This window comes from Malaclemys terrapin, chromosome 12 (genome assembly GCF_027887155.1).
Source record: "Malaclemys terrapin pileata isolate rMalTer1 chromosome 12, rMalTer1.hap1, whole genome shotgun sequence".
Lineage (NCBI taxonomy): Eukaryota > Metazoa > Chordata > Testudines > Emydidae > Malaclemys > Malaclemys terrapin.
The window spans coordinates 31,675,700-31,681,699 of NC_071516.1; the positions used below are offsets into that span (position 1 = coordinate 31,675,700).

Below are 6,000 nucleotides of genomic sequence, written 5' to 3' on the forward strand. Positions count from 1 at the left end.
TAACCGAAACTAGGAGCAACACCCCCAGCAAGTTTCAGCCTCCATGACTGGCTCCGTCCTCCCTAGCAGCAGAGCAAAGAGACAGCAGTTTTTGGCTTGATTTCTCCTACCGTCTTCCAGGGATGAAGGGAAGAAATGTACAAGGGAAGGATGTAACTTTGCTGTGTGTGGGTAAAGGACAGTCCTAGGAGCAAGACAGGAATCAAGAAAAGGCTGGGCCTTCTCCAGTGCTCTGTACTCACAGCTGACTGCCTGATCTTAAGGATTTACAAGTTTATGTGCATCTAATAATGGCTACATATCAGAATTTTTTGGTCTTCCTATGTAACAGGGTTGTTTTGGTCAGTCTTGTCAAAAAACTCAGTAGAATTTGGTTTTCCTGACTGCTGTGATTATTTGGTTATATGGATTCAATCTCATGGTATTTCTTAAGAGCCTATATGACAACGCATTTGCCCCTGCTTACACTTAGCTGTGGGATACTTGTCTGCATTGATCAAATTAGAAATTTCCTTCTAGAAATTTTCTAAAAACAAGAAAGACTTTCATATTCAACTGCCACTCAGCAGAAGTAAAGATTGTTACAGTTTGTTGGGCTTCTAATCAGAAGAAACTATTTCTAAAACAGTTTGTTCTTTGGTATCCAAAAAGCCTAATAGAACTTGCTCTAATGCCGAAAAAGATCTTGTCAGATTTGAGACACGATTTTCAGATTCCATACATATACGGCCAATTTTATAGTGCTCAGAAAGAGTGTCAGGAAGAGGAAATCTCTTTCTGGTAATCAATCTAGGACCATTGCCTGGAAGAGTTTACTGATCAATAAAGCATTTGTAAACAGTTTATAGCCATGACAAGTTGACAGAGATGAGACTTTAAAATATATATTTTACACACACACCATTTTTATATTTTGGTGTGTTCTTGAATTTTAACTTTATAAAGCCACTAAAATTGGTCCAAAATAAAAGTTAATATTTGTACTCCAGCTCCCTGTCCCTATGAAGCTTGGGAGGATATTCAAGTTTCATAGTGATATAATCACAACATTCTTTAAGTTCAACTTGCTAATAACACCTAAAGTTAAAGATAAAACATCTGAAATATATTTTCTCCACCTAACTTCATTAAACTATTTCATAGCCTCTCAAATTTGGAAACAGGAAGTGCTTATGTCCTCAGAAGAAGCACAGAACAAAAAACATCCTCTCAAATTTCACAGGGAACTACAGAGGAGGTACAAATAATAACTCTGTTTAGTGGAGCAACTGAGAGGTTTTGAAGCTAAAATATTTTTGTTGAACTTTATTAAAACTGGGGATCTATTAAAATATTTTAATAGGACAGGTCATTTAGATTTTCATCTTGCTTCCTCCATATCCATTTCAATTCTGGCATGATTTTAGTAGCTGTTATCTTAGAAACCACTGCAATCAGAAATTAATGTTTTGTCAGTCAAAAACTAGACTTCCCAACTGCTTTTTAGCGAGCATAAAACACTGATTTCTTGCTCTTTCAGTTCTTGTGAGAGAAGCCTATATATACAAAAACAAAACAATCAAGAGATTCGGGTTTTATTCCCTGCTCTGATAGGCCTTGGGCAACCAACTGTGGCCAAAGTCTTCAACTCTGGCTAACTCAAGCTAGGCTCCTAAATCTAGAAGGTACTTTGCTTTAAAAAAAAGTGGCCTGGTTTCCAGAGGTGCTGAGCACCTACAATATCCAATTACTTCAGTGGACTTTACAGGCACTTAACTTCCAAATCAAACCACTTAATTTAGGTTCCTAAATAGAGATGAACTTTAAGATCAAATTTCAAATGCAGTGTCTAGTCTCTGTAAAATGGGATAACAGTGCATACCTACACCATAGGAGGGCTGGGAGATTTAACATGGTTTGTAAAACCATTTGACATCCTCAAGTAAATTAAAATCCCTATAGGAGGGCAAAATATTAGGACATGTGGAACTGCCTGAATTCCACTGGGAGAGAGAGGTAAAGCCTTCATGGGAAGCTTCAGGGGGTAACAAGATTGACGCTAGAGTAGATACAGAATGAAAGTCAGCTGGCAGATGTGCAAGACTAAATTCTGAAGGCAGGATGGCAGAAGTTTGGGGGCCCCTGATACAAACTTTTGGAGAGCTCAAGATGCACTCTGGAAGATTTTATTCCAAAAGAAGGGAGTCTCTTCTCTCCTTTTTTATTTCCCACCCCCTTTCAATTCCACTTTAACTACCCCGTAATGTGCTGGAATCTGCCCCTTTAGAAACTGCATTCACTGTCACAGGAGATGCTGTTTCTGCATCTAGGAGCCTAAGGGTATGTCTACAATACAGCAGCTTCAGCTGCACAGTTAAGGCACTGCAACTGTGCTGCTGTAGTGCAAGTACATCCTACATTGACGGAAGGGGGTTGTCTCTTGATGTCGTTAATTCAACTCTCCAAGAGGAAGTAGCTAGGCCGACAGCAGAATTCTATCAACCTAGCACATCTACACCAGGGGTTAGATTGACCTAACTATGGTGCTCAAGGCATAACTACATTGTTCAGGTCTGTGGAAAAATTTTAAGTTTATGTAATAAAGCGTAGACAAGGCCTAAGTCTCGTTGAATGTTAATCGGACTTAGATTCCTAAGTGCTTAAATCAGTATTGAAAATTCTACCCCTTATCTTGTTTTGCGCTCCCATTTATAAATCACACCACTACATTTCTCCCCACCACCTTCATCTCTCTGTCAATTAAGAGTGCAATTGAATGACATGGTTGCTTCTGATGGTAGGGGGCAAGTCTGAGCAGTCTTGAGGCTCACTTCCGGTTTATGTTTTATATTCCTGAAAGCTACCTGCAGGGATCAGAAAGGGATTCCTCCCCCCACCCCACCCCCAGTGTATTCTGGGTTTATTTTAATCTCCTTCCTCTGAAGCGACAAGGATGGCCATTGCTGGAGATGGGACATTGGACAGGGAGGGCCAGGGCTCGGAGATGGCACCAAGCATTTTCTCTCAGCTGCTTGGCTGGCCAGTTCTTGCTCAAATACTCAGGATCTAACTGATTGCCATATGTGGGGGTCAGGAAGAAAATTCTGCCCCAGGCCAGACCGACAGCGACTTTGGAGGTTTCATCTTCTTCTGCAGCATGTGCATGCGGGTCACTTGCCAGGATTACCTGGTATACCTTAAACATTTCCCAACTAGACAGGGCCATAAGGAATTGGTGCACCACAGTCCCTCCCATTCTCTGCCTGTGGCACATAACTGTCTAGTCTCCAGAGGGCCACAGTATTTTGGTCCGATTTCAACTGTTGGGTTTAGTGCGTAGGTGCTGGGTGTAGGGGTGACCAGATGTCCCAATTTTTGGGTCTTTTTCTCACATAGGCACCTATTACCCCCCACCTCCTGTCCCAATTTTTGACACTTGCTATCTGGTCAGCCTAGCTGGGTGGTGTTGGTGACCTGTGCTATACAGGACATCAGACTAGATGGTTTGGTGGTTCCTTCTGGCCTTAAGCTCTAGGACTATGACTTGTACCCCCCAGACCAATCTCCTGGATGTAGCAGGGAGCAATGCTGAAGTGGGACAGCTAGAGGTAACACTTCATCTCTAACAGGATTGGCTGAGTTCAGCTGAAGGAAGATGCGGGGGGAGGGAATCTCATCAGTTAGCCACAAGAATGAACACTTGGCTATTAGTAGGTAAGCTAAATTTCTGTAGATAGCACTTTAGCCATTCATGAGTAAATAATCCTAATTCTTTAGAGACAGAAGAAATGATGCAGCTGGTTTATAGTTTTAGTATTATCTAAAAACTTGGAGATAATCTTAATACCATCAAAAAACCTGTCTTTCTGAGTCTACAGTCACCTTCCATGCTTCTGCCATTCTCATAACTTTGCCATACAACGGCAGAGTTCACTGATACCCACAGTTCTGAATATCAGCTGTGAAAATCAAGAATCATGAAAACATCCTCCTGCAGATAGTTTTCCTGAGCAGCAACAACAGAAGCAGGCACTGAAGTTATCCACAGGGGAATCTAATGAAAGGAGAAAGTAACAGAAACCTTCCTTTCTCCATCACCACACGCTGTACTCCGACTTGCAGCAATCAAGAAGCTGTGAACAGGGGAAGCGAGAGAAAGCTCGCTCTCTCTTTCAATAGCTAGTTAAGGCAAATCCTCAAAATTTATAACACTTAATAGTCTAGAGCGAATATAAAAGACTGAGTTCCTTTCCCACAGCAGGATTCAGAGCAAGCACCTTCGCAGAAATCCCAGCTTAGTTCTCCCAGCAGTTTGGGTCATGGGGCACCTGGGTTTCCCAAATGGTGCTGGCCCAAGGCCTAACCAAAGAGGGAATCCTCTTTTGCAGCTACTTATGACTTGAAGGTGTCTGACAATTCCAAGGTACTCCCCCAATACACTTTTATATTATAAACCAACTGAAGGCTAAACCCTGACTCCTAATAATCTGCTCAAACCCCCTTCTAGTTCATTGCCTCATGCTCTGTCCACGAGCACTTTTCTGCTCACCACCCTCTTGCTCTCATTGTATCACTTCAGCCTAAGCCATAACCTTCAGTGCAGGCATTTGCCAACATGCCCGAGATGTAGGCAGCTGCCCGCGCTGACTACAGGAGGCCGCTGAGAATCGCCACCCCCCGTCAGTCCCCAGGGACCCGCTCCTGAGCCCCTGCTGCTTTGCCGGAGTCACAGCGGACCTGGCCAGCCGGGTGCCCACGACAGGCGCTGCCTCCGGAGATGAGCCGGGCCCGGGAGCGAGGGAACACCACTCGCCGCGGCGGGAGCCGCGCCCCTCGCGGCCCGGGACCCCGCTCAGGGCGGGTCCCCGGGCCCGGAGAGCTCGGGCCGCGGAGCCAGCGCCTCCCGGTCGGCGCGGGCATCGCCGAGGCTCGGCCCGCGGGCCGGCACCTCTCAGCGCGGGCAGCAGGCGACACCCCGCAGCCACCGGAGCGACCCTGCGCAGGGCCGGGCCCAGCCGGCCGCAGCCCCTCTACTCGGCCAAGGCCTGCTGCCACCGCGGCGCCCGCAGCCCGAGGACGGACACGGCCCACCCGCGGCCCAGGCCTCCCCAGGGAAGCTGCCGCTGTGCGGCCCGGCCCGGCCCGCTCCCTCCCCGCAAGGGCGCCCAGGGTCCGTCGCTGCCCGCCCGGAGGGGAGGGCCAGTTACCTGCGCCGATGGGCCCGGCTGGCATGTCGGGGGCAGGGCACCGCTCCGCCCTCAGGCGCCCGGCTCCATGGTGCCCGCAGTGGGTGAGGCCGGCGACACAGCACAGGAGGCTCCGCTCAGCTCGGCTCTCTCCGGACACTTCCGGCAGCGCCAGAAAACTCACCCTGAGGAACCCGGTTTCTTGGCACACAGGGCGCGTGCACCACAACACACTGCCTGCTTCGCGAAATAAGTTCTCTCTTATCTGCGCTCCACTTATTGGGAGGTGCGCGTGCGCGTGACATTTTCCTCGTTGTCAAATAAGTCTCTAGCGTAGTCGTTTGCGCTTGCGCATTTTATACGGTCAACCCACTTTCCCACCTTTAGTTTATTCTTAAAGGGACACTGCGCACTTTGACACACCCTGGAGTGTTGCCCCACAGATTACCTTATGTCTACGCTACGAAATTAGGTCGATTTTATAGAAGTCGATTTTTTAGAAATCAATTTTATACAGTCAGTTGTGTGTGTCCCCACTAAGCGCATTAAGTCGGCGGAGTGCATCCACAGTACCGAGGCTAGCGTCGACTTTCGGAGCAGTGCACTGTGGGTAGCTATCCCACAGTTCCTGCACTCTCCGCTGCCCATTGGAATTCTTGGTTGAACTCCCAATGCCTGATGGGGCAAAAACATTGTCACGGGTGGTTTTGGGTACATGTCATCAATCACCCCTCCCTCCATCCCTCCGTGAAAGCAACGGCAAACAATTGTTTCTTGCCTTTTTTCCTGCGTTACCCGTGCAGAAGACATACCACGACAAGCATGGAGCCCGTCA

At 47.2% G+C, this 6,000-nt stretch overlaps 1 protein-coding gene across 4 annotated transcripts in view; it reads right to left on the reverse strand.

Annotated features, from left to right (window-relative positions):
- RALGAPB (Ral GTPase activating protein non-catalytic subunit beta) overlaps positions 1 to 5,361 on the reverse strand; it is a 129,407-nt gene extending 124,046 nt beyond the window's left edge. For all 4 annotated transcript variants that reach the window (XM_054045324.1, XM_054045323.1, XM_054045322.1 and 1 more), the window contains exon 1: positions 5,187 to 5,361. The gene's annotated coding sequence lies outside the window, so the exon portion shown is untranslated. The remainder of the gene's footprint in view (positions 1 to 5,186) is intronic.
- Between the last annotated feature and the right edge of the window lie 639 nt (positions 5,362 to 6,000).